We start from the raw sequence: 20,380 nt of genomic DNA on the forward strand, positions 1-20,380 counted from the left end.
GTGTGTTAAGCAGAGGGAGGATTATTCGTAAGGTTCTGGGAAAGGGGTGGGGAGTTCTCGGAACAGAGGGTCCCTCCCCTTTCTAAACTAGGGTAACTTCCGGGAGTTGCCAGGGCATTTGTAAACTGTCATGGCGCTGGTGGGAGTTTCTTTCAGTAGCTAATGCATTATAAGCAGGGAACCTGAGGGGGTTTTCCCTCACCACCTTGGTTCTGGCTGGTTTGGGCCAGCTTCTCCACCACCTCCTGTTTTAGCAGAGACCTTGGTTTGGGTCTTATGACTGAGCAGGACCCACCGGTTCCCTCTCAGCTGTCTGCAAACCAGCAAGTGGGCCCTCACCAAGAACCCGACCATGCTGGCACCCTGATCCCGGACTTCTACTCCCGAACTGTAAAAAATAAATGTCTGTTGTCCAGCCACCCAGTCTACTGTAATTTGTTATAACAGCCTACGCAAACTAAGACAGGAAGTTTAAAAAAAAAAACAAAAAACAAAACCTTGAGATAAAAATTTTGTTAAGAATGACAAACATCTGGCATCCTGTTCATAGGAACAAATGCTTCATGACAAAGTGAGTGAGGCCACGTCTGAATCCCAACTCCACCTCTTACTCTCCGGCAAGTGACTTGGCTTCTCTAGATCTCAGTTAGGTCATCTGTAAAACACAAATGATCCCCCCAGCCTGTGTGCCCACCTCAGAGGGCTGGAATGAAAAAGCATCAAGACTCATAAATGTTTAGCACGGTATCAGCACTGAGTAAATTCTCAATGAACATAATCCAGATTCCCAATGAGCTCGGAAGGAAGATTGCCCTGAGAAAGAATACAAGAAGCAACACCTTCAGGAAAAAAGAAAAAATAATCCATAGTGACCGTGAAGGTACCAAACACCTGGAACTAGTGAGGACACGGCACCTCCCCGGAGAGTCAACTCTGCTCCCAAAGTGCAGCATCTGCTCTGACCGCACCGTGGTCCCAGACAAACGCCAAAACCCCAACCCGCTGACGAAGTTGATGGTTTGTCTTTCTGACGTCCAGATATGAGCTCATCCCCCTTCCTCACCCCACTCCCCGAACCCCACTACCCACCAGCGACTCTGTTTTCTTTTCACCGTCAACATCTGGTGCCTCTAATTCTATCAACACCCAAACATATGGAAGGAACAACAAGACCCAGCGACGTGCACCATTATTTTTAAAAAACAAACCAGGTCCTAAATACCAATTGATTGCTAAAAGGGCACTTACCGAGGTTTATTAAGTACATAGAACATAAATCTGCTTGGCATGTAATTAATTCAAAATTACAGAAACACTAAATGTGTAATTAAATCTACACGGAATGTTTAGGGCTTTCGCTGGCATTTACAATGGAAGCTACAGGAAATTTATTAGCTAGCAATTTATTGCTCAAAAATACTCGCAAATCAGGAGTACGTTGATTGAAATCTAGCTTGTTGTCAATCTGCTGTTACAGACCAATTAAAGGTTCAAAGCCTTCCAAACCAGTGGCCAAACACCAGTGTATTGCTAGGAATAGAGTTCAACAGTTACAGCTAAGTTTGCCCTATGAGTTCAATCTCAACAAGTGTCTTTATTCCCCTGGATGATAAGCACACGAGGCACGTTACTTAAATACTTAATGGACACATTAAAGTTTGATCCATAGGAGACCTAGAGATAACAGCGATGTTGTATTTGGAATTCTCGCCAATTGATGAACTTCACAGTGTTTCACCAGAATAAAGTATGTTTTGCTGGCTCACTTTTAGTCAAATATATAATATGAAATATGTGCAAAATGAAGGAATCTAAAGTCATTCCAGAATCTTTCCAACTCATTTCTAGGCTCTGCAGCAGGGTGGGGCAAAAGAGGACTATCCAGGGTCCAGAGCTGGCCCGGCCATCCTTCTATACGTCACACATCCCATCGGTCAGCATGGGTACAGGTGGTCTGGGGTGCTCTTCAGAAACAACCCCGGGGATGCCACCTCTCCAAGCACCTGGAAGGCTTTCAGAGTGGAGCAGCCAGGTGGAGCACCAAGCCGGGTAAACCTGGAGAGAACTGTGACTTCTGGGGGCCCAGTCTCCAGTGCTTTATTTGACAATTTGCTCAGAAATGTTTCTGCCATCAGTTGCTACATCCCAGCAGCTGGAGGTTCTGAGCACAATACTTTCGAGAAGAATCCTCCAAACCTTTAAATTAGGAGGGATTGGGGTTTCTACTCCTTCCATCTGTGTGTGTTAGAATTGCATTTGATTGCAAGCAACATAAAACTCAACTACTAATATCTTTAACAGCAGGAGAGTACTTTTTCCTTACACAGCAAACACCTGGAAAAATGTGGTCAAAGGCTCATGCAAAGTCTCTACAACACGATGCCCCACCTTTCTCTATTGTTTGTTCTGTCATTTAGTTGTTCACTTATCACTTCATGCCACAAAATTGCTGCTGCAGTTCCAGCCATCATATTTACACTCCAGCAGGGATGAGGTGGAAGAGGAAACACCTTATCATCTGGCCAAAATGGGTCGTTGTCACAATACCAGCATTCAGAAAACAAAAGAAATCCCAAAAACTTCATAGCAGATGCATAGCTATATCTTCTGGTGGCCACTGTGTCATGTTGCCTTTCCACCTCTAGCTGGAAAGTGACACCGGAAAGGGGTCTTACAAATGGAGGTTAAACGAATGAGTTAATACTATCTGCACACCATTCCTTTCTCATTCAGCTCCATTGACCAGACATGCAGTGTTTGGCATAGAATAGGAACTCAATATTTGTCAAATAAAAGAATAATCCAGTTGAGGATCTGAGATGCTCCAGAAACCACTTTGTCAGTTTATTTATCCAACCAGATCGGGGTGGGAAACCTGTAGCCTTAAGGCCACACGTGGCCTTCTAGGTCTTTAAGTGCAGCCATTTGACTGAATCCAAATTTTACACAACAAATCCTTTTACTTTTATTAATACATTTTTTCATCTCCTATATTTTTATTTTATTTTTAAAATGAACATATTTAAAATACCAGAGAGTAAAATAAGTTTCAATGAAATAATCCTCCCAGCGTGGCCAGCACAATTAGAACACCAGTAAGCCATAAAGGCTAAATTGACAGCCGCTACACTCGTGATTTAGTTCTAACTTCCCCCACTTGACTGGTGCCACTACCGCACGAGGCTGGTTGTAGAAAGTTTATGGGGGTTAAGTATGCCAGTTTGTTATCTGCCTTTAACAATGGTGCACTGTGTTGCTATTGGAAGTGGAATTTGTGAATAGTTGCACAGCTCCACAGCATTTTTTAATTCTGTCTGTTTAACAACCCATCATGTCAAAGAAGGCCAAGAGAAAGCTGAAGGAAGAAAACAGATTTTTTAATGAGGATTGGGAATTGCAATATTATCTTGTTTCTGCTAAAGATAAGATGATTTGCTTGTTTTGTGATAATGTAGTATCAATGTTAAAGAAATTCAATGCTCATCAGCATTATAACACTCATAAGGACCACAAATATTTTAAACTAAAGGGAGAGGTGCAAAAGGTTGTATTGCAGAATTAAAAGATGACAAGCAAAGACAAGTCTTTCAAGCAGTAATAAGACCTGGAAATAATGCTACTGAAGCAATTTACAAAGTGGTTTATATACTTGGGAAAAAATGGAAGCCATTCAGTGAGGTAAGAATTGTGAAAGAATGCGTTGTTGAAGTTGTAGGATGCTTAGACCCCGATAACATTTCAAAGTACAAGATAACTGCCCTTTCAAGGAGAACCATAACCGATCAGCATCATGAATTAGCCTTCACCTTAACAGAACAACTTCATGCAGTACTTCAAAAGGAAAATATGTATTATGCAATCACTTTGGATGAATCAACTGATACTATTGACTTGGCACAGGCTTTATACTTCATTTGGGTCATAACAAGATTTTCTTTTCTATGAAGAGTCACTCACTTTGGGCACTATTGCAAACAGAACATGGGGAATAGATATCTTCAACAACTTTCAAGATAAAAGTTATGAAGTTGGACTGAATTTGGTAAATTTAGTGAGTGTTTGTACAGACAGTGCACCTTCCAAGACAGGAAAACATGAAGGGTTTATTGCACAGACAAAGTATTAACAGATTCAGATGTTCTTGTTTCTTTTCATTGTATCTTGCATCAGTAAAATCTCTGTGATAAAGCTACTATTTTAAGTGACACTTTGCAACAAGTTGTAAGTGTTGTTAACTATATTCCTGCAAATTCAACATGGCATCACCAGTTTCATAACATGCTACAGTTGAACAATGAGGTATTCGGTGTGGATTTTCCCTGTCATTCTAAAGTGTGTTGGCTATTGTAGGGACAGGTATTAGCCAAAATTTTTATCTCTGTAAGTACAGAGAGTTAAATTGTATGAAGAACAGAATCAGCAATGTGAATGGTTGAAAGAAGATTTCTATGGAAATGCAGCATTTCTGAGTGTGATAGTCATGTCAAATCAAAACGGCTGGAATATTTTATTTGCAAGGTAAAACTAAGTCTATGTAGGCTATGTGGCAAAAGATCCAACCAAGCATTTCAGGAAAAAAAAAAAAAAAAAAAAAAAAAAGCTATCTTTTTTCAAAACACTTCTTCTTCAAAAGGAAATTTCAGGCGAATATTTTCCCTAATTAGCAAAGGTCACCAATGAGCAGGATGATATATGCAAATCATTTGAAGAATATGCAGCTATTGTAGACCTTATTAATTGGAGAATACAATGAAAAGTTCACTGACTTTGAGAATCATGACATCACACTCAAATTAGCATTTCAGCCTCAACTAGTTGCTATCACCAAGGCACCTAAAGAACTACAGATGGAACTGATTGAGCTCTCAGTAGATGGCATTTTAAAGTCATTGTTTGATGCTAAGAGAGATCCAATTGAAATATAGAAAAATGCAGTAGAATACTCACGCCTTCGGCACATGCCCCAAAAAATGATTTCTTGCTTTCCAACCAATTATTGCTATGAACCTACATTCTCCTACCCAACACAAATCAAGACACCCTTACAGTCACAGATGACTGAAATCCACCTAGAAGATCAACTGAAACTGTGGACCTGCATGCTGCAACCAAACATTCAAATCCTTTCCAACAAAAATAAGACACAACAAAGTCATTAAAAGGTTAGTTAACTTTAAAATAAACAGTTTTCATTTTTTGAAATCAGTACATAGTAGTTAGATTTTTCTAAAACAATGTGCGTTTTTAAGTATATGTCATTGAAGTTTCTTGAATGAGGCTTTATTTGATTATAGCTAAATTAATGTGGCCTTCCAGCAAGAAAAGTTTCCCCACCCCTGAACCAGACACTATGCCAGATTCAGGCAATACAAAGGTGAAAAGGTCAAATACTTGCAACTTTAAGCAAGAAAAAATTTAGTTTTGTATGATGAAAACAGGCCCCCAAACCTGAAAGAGCTAACACTCTAGACCAGCACAGTCCGATAGAACTTTCTGTGATGATGGAAAGGTTCTCAGCTTGAGCTGTCCAATACAGTAGCCACCAGCCATGGGTAGCTAGTGGGCATTTGAAATGTAGCTAGCATGACTAAGGAACTGAATTTATTATTTTATTTAATTTTAATTCATTTAAATTTATATGTAAATAGCTCCATGGCTATTGATCATTATATTGGACATCATAGGTCTGGCCATCATGCATACACATTAAAAAATCAGCAGATACCATTTTAATAGAAGGATGTCCAAATGTCATGAGAGCCTAGAGGTAGAAGCCAATTGCCAGGGAGAGTGAGGAGCGTAAAAAAGAAGATGGGTTATTTAATCAGGGTTTTGTGAAATGAATAGGAGTTTACCACTTGGTAAAGGAAGGCTGAGGGAAAGCATTCCAAGCAGTGAGAAAATTGTGTGCAAAGAAAAAGGGAGAGAAATGGGAGTCAAGAGAGACCCTCAAACAGAATCCCCTAGTTAATCCATTTCCAAAGTCCTGGCCCACAGAAACTGAGATTATAAATTTTTATTATTTTGGGTTAATCTGTTGTTAATATCTATCAATAGGGAAAGAATATTGGGTAAAATACCATATTGTGTGTGTGCTAACTTCATCATGTGAATAGTGATGGGGACACAAAAACTATCAGAGGTGATGCTGAGGTTTAGAAGACAAGAAAGAGAGAAAAGTCTATGAAAAAATGTGCATATGGCAAGATGACTGCTACACCACAGCCAGGAAAACCTCCAAAGGCTCCGGAGGGTCAGCGAATCCAAGGTCTCCCACCACTGACTAACCCAAGGCCTTCTAAGAATATTTACATCTGCGCCTGGGTGGCCATTGAATTTCAAAAGCAACATTTCAAAGGACATTAAGTTAGCCTATCTGTAGTTCCTGTGAACAATCACCTTTTCCGCCCAGTAATAAGCCAACAGGACTTTTAAGGGTAGAATTCATATTTTTAACTTCCATATGCCAAGCTGAGTAAAGGGTTTTATGCAAATACAGCAAAAAAATATAGACCCCCTCAAAAGTCATCATCATTAGGCTTATTTCAAAATCAGATCTAATATTAATTCCCAGGCAATAACCCTCTTTGGAATGAAAAGACTTGATTACTCTATAGGAATTCTAATGAATAGCGCTGCCATTTTCCCACCCCCACCACCGCCTTCTCTAAGCATTTTAAAGAATTTCTTTTTTTCTTTCTTCCTTTCTTTTTAAGTATCACTATATACAGTAGGAAAATACCAGCTAGGAAACTTTGGGGCTCTGGAGTTGGAAGATCGTGGTCCTTAGAAGCCCTGGTAACAGGAACCAGAGTGCATTGTGGGAAAAACAGAAAGAGGCTGTTGACCCCAGGGGGGCGGGGGGTGGGGGGGGTGGGGGGGCGGAATCAATTATTCTCTGCAGGACTCAGAGCTGGTATCAGACTGGCCTGAGCAACAGGACGCAGGGAGAGATCTCTGGAGCAAGCATATCCACATGGGATGAAAACGTCAACCAAAGGGAAAAGAATAAAAACAGTGGGGAGCTGGAAAACCTAAAATAGCTGTTAGAACTCAGTGTTGTTTAAATTATCCTAATCCTTAAGCCAAGGTAATGGTCTAGGAGGTCTAGGAGATACACGCAGGCACACATGACCAACATGCGGCGGTGGAGCCATCTTGGTACCCACAGGATGGAAAAATTCTTCCCCACTGCTTCTCTGCGCCTTCATCAAGTCTCCTGAAACTATGGGATGTCAGGGCTGCAGGGTCCTGACAGTGATGAGGCATAACTCTCCCTTTCACAAATCAGGAAACTGAGGCCCAAGAAGGAAAGCGACTCACTCCAACTCACACACGCATTGCCCGAGGTGTGACAGGAGCCCAAGTCTCCTGAGTTCTAATTTGGGTTTTCTTCCAGCAGTTCAAAAGAACAAATCCGATACTCCCTGGATCCAGTCTCAGAAGGGTCCACGACAAAATGAAGCATTATTCTTCATGTAATCTGACTGTAGAATCACTTGCTCATGTCTTCCGAGGACGGAATCTTTTTTTTTTTTTTTTTTTTCTTCTTCTTCTTCTTCTTGGTTCTAATTGATACAGCCCTTTTGGGAAATCCAGTTTGTTCTGTGCTACCCCACATCACTTCGGTTCCAGGAACAAGACGGAGAGGTACATATTTCATTCAAATGAAACTCAGTCAACATTTTTATGAGACAAATGATATTGGGACATTAGCCATGAGGTGGTTCTGCCAGCTACAGGATTTGGCAAGTCATGACATCTTCAAGAAGGTACATAGGGAAGAACTCTCTCGGGCTGAAGGGCTATAAATACACCCCGGCCATGCAGCCTGCAAGCTTGAACAGCCTCCTCTATGCCACAGTGCAGAGGAGGGATTTTTTTTCCTGCTTTTCTTTTCCTTCAGTTGAAATATTAATACACATACATGGAGAAATATAAAAACCTATCAACAGGGTACACAAATACAGTCTCCATCATACTCCCAAACCCCAGGCCCTGTCTTCCAACGTAAGCACTGTGAACAACAGTATCTCATATATCTTCCTTTTTTTCCCACCAAGAGGAACATTCCGTACTCATTATATTGCCTGTGATATTTTTCACTCAACAAAAGATCTTTGAGATCTTTCCATGTTACCCTATAGAGATCCATTTTATTCTTTTTTTTTTACAACTTCAAAATGTCCCATTGTTGAAATGTACCATCATTTATTTACCTTTCTCTTATTAATGAACATCCTGGTTGTGCCCAGTCTTTTGTTTCTAAGAATCTGTGCTTTACAAACGGTCTCATGCACAGGTCTGAAGGGTAGGTTCCCAGAGTGGACATTCTGGCTTCAGAGACACGTGCATTTTAAAATCAGAGACAGGATTTTAGGGCAGCCCAATATTCCCAGTAGGAACCACTCATCTCTGCACCCCCTGAGCTGGCTGCTTTTCCCAGATCCCTCCAGCCCCCTGGAACCTTCCTTCCTGCCCCCTAACCATTCAGGTGCTGTCTGTCTCCCCCACCAGGTCAACAGCTCCACTGAGAGCCAAACCCCGCTCCCCTCTGAGCTCCACCCCATGAACCGTCCTTTCAGGTTCGGAGAAAAGGAACTCATTACATGTTTGCTAGAACAATCCATGATGCCTGTACAGAGAGTGGAATGAATAGCAGGCAGTTTATAAGGGTCTCATGTTTTTTCCAATGGGTTGTGCTCTCAACCCTTTTACCTTGAACATATGAGGTCCCTTCCTTCTTGAGTGGGGAGGGAGATGCCTTCCTTTAGGTCATGCCCGTGTCCTTCCAAGTGACGCTGCTAGTGCTGAAGGGGTGGAGAAAAGACCGGAACTCTCACAGGCCAGTGGCTGTGCTACGCATGCACCCATGTGTGTTGTATGTGCATACCTGACCACGAAGCAGGCCATTCCACGGGCAGCTAAAGCAGACTGCCCGTGACCTTGCAGAGAACCCTACATCCCCCCCAGCAAAGGCTGTCAGCGGCGGGACTGCCTGGTGCTCTTTTGTTCCGGGCTGATTGGAGCTGTCACAGACAGAGTGCATCTCCCAGTGGCAGCTCGCTGTAAGCCAGGCGAGCAGGGATTTCTCTGTCCAGATGTCCTGACCAGGAATTCACTGTGCAAGGAGCCCGGGGCCTTGCTCCTCCAGTGAGGAGGGGAGATGCAGGAGATAAGGAATCGTGGCAGTGAAAACCACAACGGTAGTGTATGACTAAGGACGTGCTAGGCACCGTCCTGAGTGCTTTGCACATGATGGTACATCGGACCACCACCCAGTGGCACAGGACTGCCATTATGTGCATTTGCAGAGGAGGAAACCACGGTAACTTGTTTAAAGTCACACAGCTAGTAAGTTGGTGTGTGGCAGGGGCAGAACAGGCAAGCAGCCCACTGGCTCCAGAGTGCATGGCTATCCATTCCCCCAAGAGGCCAGGGAGTCTGTCTACACTGCAGGCACTGCACTGAACCATACACACCTACCTTCCCAGCAGCCCAGACAGCCAAGGACCATGAGTAACTCTATCTGCCAGTGACGACTCAGAAGGTCACCCCAAAGAATCTGTGGAAGAACCCTCTGCTAGAAATTGGAGGGTCTGGGAGCCCCTCGAGCCCCAAAGCCCATAACCCACCCGTGCTTGGAACCATCGCTCTGTGAAGCTTCAGACCCTGCTGGCCCCCGCCAGTCTCAGCTGCCCTCATGTTTTACGTGCAAACTACAAACGGCACCCTACATCTGCTCTTGGGACCTGGGCAAACATCAGAGGCAATCTCCGGGGCTGGTGAAACCTTTTGGTTTAAAAACGTCCAGTGTTTAATATTATGGAACTGTAGATAGGCCAGAGATCACAAACACAATAACCTTGGACATGGAACAGAGGCCAACGGCCCTGCAATTCCCTGGGAAACAATATTAATAGACACCGCTTCATGAGTGCCTATTGCTGGATATTGTTCTAGGTGCTTGACCTTTTTAAAATCATGTAATCCTCACGACCACCTTCCAAAGTTAAGTAGTGCTGTTTTCATGTTTCAGGGGAGACAAGGCACAGAGAGGTTTAGTAAGCTGCCCAGAGTCACACAGCTTGTAAGGGCAGGGCCAGGACTCTAGGCCAGGCAGTCTGGCTTCAGAGTATGACTGCCAGCCTTAGCAAATTTACAAAAAGAAAAGATAAAAATAAAAGGAGATGCTCAGTTAAATTTGAATTGCAGGTAAATGACAAATAATCGTTCTAGTTTAAGAATGCCCGGAGCATATCCTAGCTCCGCAGCCTGCACCTGTCACACACAGTGTGCTTAGCACGGTATCCAGGAGAGTCACCATCGGTGTGGATTCTGACCCACCAGAGCCGTGAGACCCTCTGTCCCTCACACTCTCTCTCCCAGCTACAGGTGCAAGGCACAAACACACCTCACTGGCCCCCAGTAGAGCCCATCCCTAACCCGCTGGTGGCTTGTGATGCTGTCGAGGGAGGGGTCTTCGTTCATCCCTGGACCAGGAAGCTTGGTGATGAGGCCAGAGAGCGGTTTCTCCTTCCCGGACACTGAGGTTTGGAATAAAACTGGAGCCATTTTGTTTTGCGTTTGCACAACGCGGATGAGGCTGATGCGCTCCTCGCCCTCCCCTCGGAAACGGATAAAAACAGCGGCAGGACCTTCCTGTCCCTCCGCAGGGAGTCGCAGGCGTAAATTCTGGGCTTCGGTCTTGGGTGTAAACACAGGAACAGATGAGGCTGTTCCGAAAATAACGAAATTAAAAGAGGCTGTTTAGATGTGTATCTGGAGAGAGGGGGAGCAGAGGGGTTTTGTTGTGTTTTGGTTTGTTGCTTTTGGCCGGGGGAGGGGAGCATGGATTAAGCCCTCAAAACAACCCTAAAACCGAAGCGAAGAGTAAAAGGCAGCTCGGAGACGAGACAGACTCTCCAGGCATCCACCGGGCCTGCTGTAGCACGCGGGGGTGGATCCAGATGTGAACTTGGAGATTGCCATTTGGGGTGTTTCTTGGGGCTAAGAACCATGCGGACGCGCTTCCCCCTGCGGTTTTATGACCATGTTTAGCAATGAGTGATGCTGCCTGGATCCGCTCGCCTGCTGGAACGTTCTGCCGAGGAGGCCCGGGCCTTGCAGCCGCGGCCTCCCCTTGCTCCCTACACCCCCTCTCGGCCCCCAAAGTTTTCTGTTTGCACAAAAGGGATTCTCAGCAAAACAGCATCCTGCGCTGCAGGTAATCATGGGCCTCTTTCTCTTTAAATAGCTTCTTTGTAACCACAAACATGTATGTTTTTCATAAAGCTCTGAAAATTGTACTAGGCCCTGGGGAGGTACCAAGTGGAAACGCGGGTGCACAGAGATTAGAACTCCACCACTCCAGAGGTACGATGTGCTGTTTGTAACAATTATAATAATACACCTGTACCGCCATTGCCAGTGCGCGCCAGCCACGCGGGGGCTCATTAGTATTGTATTAGGGCTGCATGGGGAAACAGATAATGGCCCATAATGAAAAATGCCAAATTTTCTATATAATAAAAATGAACTTGATTAATGAAAATCACTTTCAGGGAAAGAGTTACAGCGTTGTTAGAAATAAAAAATGATGTATTAATCCGACATTCTTACAGATGGTCCCAACCTCCTGACAACTGCTATTCATTTGAGATGCTATTAGCATGCATAATTATGCTAATTAAGTTGTAATTAAGCACCAATTCTTCAGAGGGCTTTTTTTGTCTATCATTTAATACAACTCCGTTGCAAAGAGTGCTTAAAGCTTTGTACAGTGTTTCATTCAAAAGGGGTTCCCAAATTTCTTAGCAAAGATTTAGCAGCTGAGCCATGGATAGGAGCTATAATCCTTGTTTTGGTTAAAGAAAAGTCAGTAAATACCAGCGGGGTCTGCCAGTTGTTGATAAAATAATGAACGCTTTCTGCTAAAATAAGCACAGTTCAAACCAGGGCAATTACAATGAGAACAAAATGTATAATTATCAGTAGTGATAGAACCATTGTCCTATTACATGGTCGGTTTTATTCTTTTTATTTGAAAAAGGGGGACTTAAGGAGTACGTTCAATAAGAAAGAATTAGAGAAAATGGCATTCAATATTTTATTAAAAGGAAAATAAATCAGAAAGCTGAAAATATCTCCTGGGGGCCGGGTTGGGAAGGAGAGAAGGGATCAGTGATTTTGTTTTCAGTTCCAAAGGCTACTGAGATAAAGCTTTTAAGAAGAACACCATAAAATGATAAAGTGCACATAAAATGGTTTCTTCAACTCCACTATCTACGGAGGCAAAATCATATTTTTTTTAGGGAAGAAGTTAGTTAAACCGGCAATTTAGGGATACATGTTTCCCTGCCAGTTTGACTGAATTCTACCGCTTTCGTCCCCAAATATTTACTGTGTGTGAGTATGTTGGACACAGACTTAAGTTTTGCTTTGTTTTGTCACTCATTCGGCAGGGATGAAGCCAGAAACAGCCAGAGAGCTTAGAACAAAAGAGGTTTTAATAAAGGGCTTGAGGACAGTGTTTGTTCCGAGGAGGAGGGGCCGGTAGGGGCATTTCCTGGGACAGGAGCCCCCTGCTCACTGTCCTTCCAGAGCAGAGAATTCTGTTTCTCGAGAGTCACCTCCTCATCTTTATTCCACCCTGAGCTGAAGGGGAAGAGTCACCAAACAAACTGGGAGAAGCCCTGATTCTCCCTAAACTTGACTTTAAGTAACACTGAGAGCCTAGACCACTGCAACACCGTCTCCCGGTTGCCTTATCAACACGACTGGCCACAGTTAGAGCAATGGCCCCAAGAGGGAGCATCCTGAAATACCGTTAGACCACAGCTTGGCAGCCTTCCTCCCTCTTTTAGCTCTGGAATTTTTTAAAAAATTATTGAAAATGAGCTTTTTGCTTTCTTTTCTGTCCGAATCTTAAATGTGGACTTGGTCTTTGCAATTTGTTTTGTTTAAGCCTCTGGAAAACTTACTCCTCGGGTAGGATGCTCTACAGAAACCACTCATTTTGCTTAATCTTCACTTTCTCTACCTGCAGGTCAGAGCAGGAGGGAGGTTAACTTACAGACAAACCTTGCGCTTTGCACTGGAAGTCAGGGGCAGGAGGTTCCTGGCCTGCCTCTGCCACAGTGTAACGTTTAGCAAATGGTTTAGCAAAGTGTCTTTATCTGTAAAATGGAACACCTGTTAGTGGCTCAGACGTGCTCACAGGAGATGATTAGATAAGGCAATAAGTGTAAAAGTAAAGTGAAAAAAAATGGGCCACTGTGGGGCTTTGTGGCATTTCTACTCAGTAAAAATGTCTGGTATCACGGACCCCCCTCTAATGCTAAATATGCAGGTACATTCACACCATGGACACAGGTACACTTCCAATTCATTCATTCACTGTACACATATTTATTACGCATCTGTAGAGTTCTAGGTGCCAGGGATACAGCTATGAACCAGCTGTCACATTTAAAGAAGATGTCAGATGTAAGTGCCACGAAGGAAATAAGACTGAGCCATGTGGTAGGGAGTGGCTGGAGTCAGGGATTGATTTAGGCAGCAGGGTCAAGAAAGTCCTCTCTGACATGTTGCCACTTAAGCAAAACCTGGAATAGGACAGTGCCAGCCCCAAGAGGAGGCTCCACGCACAGCATCTCTGGCGGAGTGAACGGCTGGCACAAAGGCCCTAAAGTAGGAATGAGCTTGGCTGGTTGGAAAAATGGGAAGAAGATGAGATGGTTGGAGACGCCAAAAAGTTGGAGACGGAAGCCCATGGGGTCAGAGAGGTAGACCGTATCAAGGAAGTCCTTGCAAATATGGTAAGGAATGTGAATTTCTTTCTAAGTGCAATGAGAAGACGTTGGGTTGTTTCTAATCAGGTAGTGATAGAGTCGTGTTGGCTTCTGGAGGGGGTTGTGTTGTAGATAAGCAAAAGGTGGACAAAGTAGAAGATCTTGGAGTAATACAGGCAGGAGACAGCGGTGACTTGGACAAAGGAGGTGGTGATAGCAAGGGGCAGAAGTGGACGCACAGAGGACCTATTTCAGATATAGAGCTAGTAGGACTGACCACATATACACAGCACAGGTGGACCCAGGCACATGTTGCAAAATATCCCCAAGAATATTTGCTTTCTATTTAACCATGTTAATAATATAAACGGCCTATATTACACTGAAGATGAAAATTGGGCAATCATACCATCTCAGGCACAATATCTAAGACTTGAAGGAAAATCTTAGATAACGAGACCACCGATCTCTCAGACCTGGCCTCCAAGCACAGCTGGCAGGCATGCCCAATGCACCTGGCTAAGGCACTTGCATTCCACTGGGAAGAAACGTCAAGGCCCAGCAACTGGGGAGTGGTGCTCCACGGGAGGTCTGAGCACTGACGAGAGAGTAAAGGGCTTCAAAAGAGGAAAAGAGAAACTTGCTTGCTGGAAAGAACCACAGGTTTAGCAGAAGGAGGAATTACTTGGTTGCCCTCAAATAGCAGAGACAGTGACCGGGGCAGGGAAGAGTGAAAAATTCCTCCTGCCGTGTTGTGCAGATGCGGCTTGATTCCTCTCCAGCCTGCAAAGAGCCAGGGCAAACCATGTGCATGGTGAGGTGACATCTTTCCCTCTTTAATCTGCAATGTCAGCTTGTGAGGGAGGTGAGCTGAGTCTCACTGATGACAAACTGGCTCACCCAGGGCACACAGCCAGTAAATGACTAAACCGGGATTCAAACCCAGACCTCTGGCAACAGGACACTGTTCTTTCCACAATTCAGATAATCCCAGCAACTTGGACTCTCCAGAGCTCCCTCCTACATATTCATGAGGAAGTAGGTTCTTCCTAAAGATCCTGGGCCCAAGGATCCCCTCTCCTGAAGACATTGCACGGCTCCTTGAAAAATGAGCTCTTCTCTGCCTTTCCTGGACTCAGCACACTTTAAAAATATTCCTTTCCTGGTGATCGTGATTGTTGTGGTCAGAGGAGATGTCATGGTTTCCATGTATAAGGGTAGGATGGTGGAATGGTGACAGGGACAATTTAAAGACCAGATACTACATAATGGCTTTTTAAAATAAATGATAAAAATCACCATAAGCAAAGTAAAAAACAAATGACAAATAGGGAAAAAATATTTGCAATCTATAACACAAAAAAGTTAGTATCCTGAATATAAATGTATATAAAACTTCAATAAATAGAGAAAGAAAAGTCCAACAATCCTATGAAAAAAGGTACAAGAGATACCGGAATTCACAGAAAAAGAAACACAATGGCTCTTAAATGTGTGAAAAGGTGCTCATCCTTGCTCATAAAAGAAAATTGAAAAGTAAAACTGCAGCTAAGTAGAATGTCACACCTATTATGTTGGGAAAGCAAACCCCCAAAAGTTTAAATATACACATACACATATATTGCTTACATGTATATATATTAAATATATATATATATATATAAAACACATACATACATACTGTATTGGTGAGGTAAAAACAGGGACTTTAATACTTGGCAGAATTTTCAAATGGCACACCTCCTATGGTGAGAAATTTTAAAACATCTAGCAATATTATATATGCCTTTTACTCAGAAATCCCAAAGACACACTGGAAAAAAAATTGATATTAACAAAGTAATTATTGAAGCTCTGTTGTAATAGTAAAAAACTGGAAACAGTGCACATGTCCATCAGTATGTGGTTAGTTAGGTAAACTAAGGTACCCCATTCCAAGTGGAGTATTACGCAGCTATTAAAAGGGAATAAATTATATCTGTATACTGCTATGGAGTGATTATTAGAAAATAAAATATTGTTAATTTTTTTTAAATGCAAGGAGCAGAAAGCATGTGTAGTATATTACCTTTTATTTAAGAAATGGATGAGTGTGTGTGCTTGTGTGTGTATTTGCTTATAGTTATAAAAACACAAGTACACATAAAGCCAGGAGGAAAGCTAGACTTCTCCGAATCTACTGTTTTTCAGACACGTTTTTGGAACCATGCAAATGTTTTACCAAATCGAATTAACAATTTAATTCCAAATAAGAAAAAGTACTTTAAAATTAAAAACTAAGTGAAACAAATAAATTTAACTGTAAAATGTGAACCATCAAAGAGAAATTATTTCAAGTGACTTTAAAAAACAATAATTTGACAATGAGTTTCAAGTGGCTATATCTTAAGGTCAAAAGGAACCATAAATAAATAAATATTTGTTTTGAGCATTTATTTTGTCAGTATGAACTTCTAATGTATTTTTTCCTTAAAAATATGTTTTGTTCCTATAGTTGTGAAAAGACCTGTGTAAAATGACACCCCAATACAAAGAGTCCCCCAGTGCCCAGGCTCTCGTCTCAAAATACTTTTCTCACTAATAGACAGTATCTGCTCCTTGGAGAAATTCTGCTTCCAGACCTAGCACAAGAAGTGTGCAAGATGAGCCCGGGACAGGTGGGAGTGTGAGAGTCACCAAGACACCTGTGTTACATCAGAAGGACTCAGGGGCCAGCCTGAAGGAACTTCCATTGGCCAAAGACAGAACAAATTAAGCATAAAAAGAACATTCGCTGTCACTGATTGAAACACATTGATCACATTAAAATCTGTGTGTTTATAATAATATTTTTAAAAATATTGGTGACCCCCGGAGAATACTAGGGAAGTAACTTGTTATTTTGAAAACCTCAAAATAAAGAAAAATAATTTTTTAATTAAAATTTTTAAATGTTAAAATGTGCTGCTACAAATGATATTCATATAGGAAGTGAAATTTGATCCTTACTTTATAACACAGAAAAATGAATTCTAGATTAAATAAACGTATAAAATATAAAAATGAAAAAACTTTAACAAGAAATAAAAGAGAATATACCTATAACTCAGTAATATGGATTATTTCTTAAATAAGACACCACAAAGCACCAATCACAAAGACATTGTGAATTTTGGCTACAACCAATTTTTTAGTTTTTGTGTAGCTAAAAACACCATAAAATTTTGAAACATAAGCCATAAAGTTAAAGAAGGCATTTATCTGACCAGGGGTTAGTATCAGAACACAAAACACATGTTTAATACTCTTCCTTAAGAGGCAAGCAGTGCAATACAAAAATTAGCAAAAGCCACACATATTCAATTCACAGAAAAGGAAATATGAATGATTAAGAAACATGAAAAGTTCCTTGACTTTTTCTATTTATCAAGGAGATGTCATGGAAGCAACTCTAAAGTACCACTTTACACCCAAAAGATTGGCACTGTTTTTTTCAATGGCAATACCAAGTGTTGGAGGGACCGTGCACACGTCATTGATGGATGTGTGTTTTGGCAATTTGATAGCATCTAGTCACGTTAAAGACACGCAAGTGTCGCCAATCAGTAGCTCTGCTTCTCCAAGGTGTGTTTTCCAGGGAAATGCTCACACACATGCACAAGAAGAAATTAATAAACATGTCAATGGTTTTGTGAGAGCAAAATAAATAGACACGTAAATAAATAAGAGAATACACCTACGTGTTCATCAGGAGAGAAATAGATAAATTATGTCATATTCAAAAAATGAAAAATTCAACACTTAAAATGAAAGAACTTGATTTATATGTATGTTGATGTTGAAAAGCCAGTTGCAGAAGGATAAGTATTGCATAATACACCACTAATGCATTTTAATACCATATATTATCTATTGATATGTGCTTATGTAATAAATGTATTGAATTACGGAAGTGAAGGACACTTGCCCAGATATTAATATTCTCTGGGGAAGGGGAAGGGAAATGGGGCTGGTGAGGGGTATACAGGGGGCTTCAGTGATCTCTATCACATTCTGTGTAATCATAATTATGAAAATAAAAATCCAAAGCAAACATGTCCCAATCTTAAAGTTTGTTATTTCCAATCAATGGTCAGGAGTCATTGTTATTTTACTTCTATGATTAACTCATTTATATTCATGCTAAGTGCTCAATACATTTTGTTATTGGACTCTTAGTGGCAAGTTTCAGAAATTCAACTGAGCCAGATTAGACAAAAAAGAATAGAAGGAAAGGTTGAAAGGCCAAGCCCCAGGAAGGACACGTTTGGGACTCATCTTAAGAATGATCTTGAACCAAGACACGCGAAAGCCACCGGGAATCTCTCACCAACTCTGGCATCTGTGTCTTCCCACGTAAAATAATACGACTATAATTCTACAACTTGTACTGTTATCACTGCTGATGTGACTACTAGCAGCAATGAACACTAATTATAGAGTGCTTGCTGTGTGCACATCAAGCATCTAAGCACTTTACTAATCGAATCCTCAGAATAATCTCATTTTGTGGGTAAAGAAACTGAGGCACAAAGAGGCAGAATGACTTGCCCAACTCACACAGCTGGGAAGGAACAAAATCAGGGGTGAAGCCCAGGCAGGCATGTTTCTTGCTAAACACTAGAAATTGATGTTCACCACCTTGTGGAACTCCTGAGTATCGAGTATTTTTAATATATTTTTTTAATCACATACTTCCGCTACTGGAGAAACACAGCAGTTCTTTCTGGCCTCAGGTTGAAAAATCGAAGGCAAAGGCTGTGATTAGCCCCTATGGGGTCAGCTGCTCCTCCTGGATCAACCATCCGTTGCCTGGGAGCCGGGGAGGGGGCCAAGGGAGTGACATAAGGGTCATGGAACAAAATGGAAGTTTCTAAGAACCATAAAGTTAGAAATTACCGGAAAAAAATAAAAGACTTAAATTCCCAAGGTGGTGGGGAACAGTGAGGATGAGACCGATAACAGATGCCCAGTCCGTTTTCACATGGCATTAAATCCGGTGTCCTCTGTTTCTTATCCTTTTCTGTTTCATCTAAAATGTGTACAAATGAGCATGTCCTGTTTTATAATCTAAAACATGAAGACTATGTCTCAGTGTTCTTTCGGTGGCGGCCTCGCCTCTGAATTCCTCTGCCTTGTTCGGACTCTGGCACATTGTGTTGGTGTATGAATGGCGTCAATGTGTCCTACGCAGTCCCTGAATTCCTCCCGAAGTGCTGAAAATATTCTTTGTAAACATCCCATCGGGAAGAAAATAGGAAAGTTACTTAAAGATCATGCTTCCATATTGTTTTAAGTGATTCATTAAATGTTTTAACTTCATTATTTTGGAATCAGGGTCAAAGAATAGAAAGAAACAGTGTGTTATAGCCACACAGACCTAGGTTCAAATCTTGGCTCTGACGCTAAGGGCAATAATGTTGAACAGTTTTCCTTAATCTTCTTTATCTCAAATTCATCATTTTTCAAATGGGGTAAATAACCACAGCCCCATAGGATTGAGGGGAGGAGGAAAGAGTCTGGAAAGGAGAACATCAAAATGGTAAGAGTTTGGTCCAGGTGGTAAGGCAATCATAGATCTGTAGGAGGATTTGTTGTCCAGCACATAGTGGTCTTCCCAAAATTTGTCCTGTAATTGGAGATGCATTTGTAGGCTGTTCTTCCTCTTTATTCCTGGGGAGGTGTTAAATCACCTCAGCTATGCTCTGGCAGTCCCGAGCTAGGGGTCATTGCCCCTGGAGAAGAAACCTTCCCACGGGTCTTCACGCAGCGTCCTTACCAGAGGACAGTCTACGGCCAGTCTACGGCCATACCACCCTGAACGCGCCTGATCTCGTCTTACCAGAGGACACATATTTTTCATCCCGTGATTCTGCTGAAAAATATTTTCCAGCTTGTCTAAAACTGGGGCCCAAGGAAGAGCCTCCTTTTATCTTTCTCAGCTAAGATTCATCCCAAAGGGCATTTCCAATTTACAAATTAGTGTCTTGGACGCTAATTTCTTTCTACTACATCAGACGAGCAGACTAGATAGAACGGCACCTCTTCAAGGAGGGTTCAGGAAGGTATCTGGAGTCCTGTATGCATTGTCTGTACATGTCGTGGCCAAGGAGGAAATACAGAAGGGTGCCCCTAGGAGGGAAGCAGATCCCAAACCAGAAGGATCTGGATCATTTGTCAGCTAGAAAGGGACAGTGAGAACACAAGCAGAATGCTTGACTCACCTGTAGGGGGCATTCACCTATTAGGTATAGGGGCAACAGTCTGTTTCAAAGACTTAACAGAAGTTCACGATTGGACTTAATCCTCAAACCGAGTTTTAGAGCAGTCACGCCGCTCTGGTGGGAGGGCCATTGAGAGTGAAGGAAGACAAGATTTAGCAGGCACCGTGGCCATGGCAGTGATGGGCGTCCAGAAGTTCTGATGAGGACAGAGGGAAGTGAACCAACTTAAGAAACATCTGGGAGGCTTACTTTGAGGGGCTCAGAGATTATTTGGGGGTACGCAGCAAGGAAGAGGAATGTGCCAAGCATGAGTGGTTGGGCAAGTGGTGGCGCCATTTGTGAAAA

Source organism: Eulemur rufifrons, chromosome 23 (assembly GCF_041146395.1).
Source record: "Eulemur rufifrons isolate Redbay chromosome 23, OSU_ERuf_1, whole genome shotgun sequence".
Lineage (NCBI taxonomy): Eukaryota > Metazoa > Chordata > Mammalia > Primates > Lemuridae > Eulemur > Eulemur rufifrons.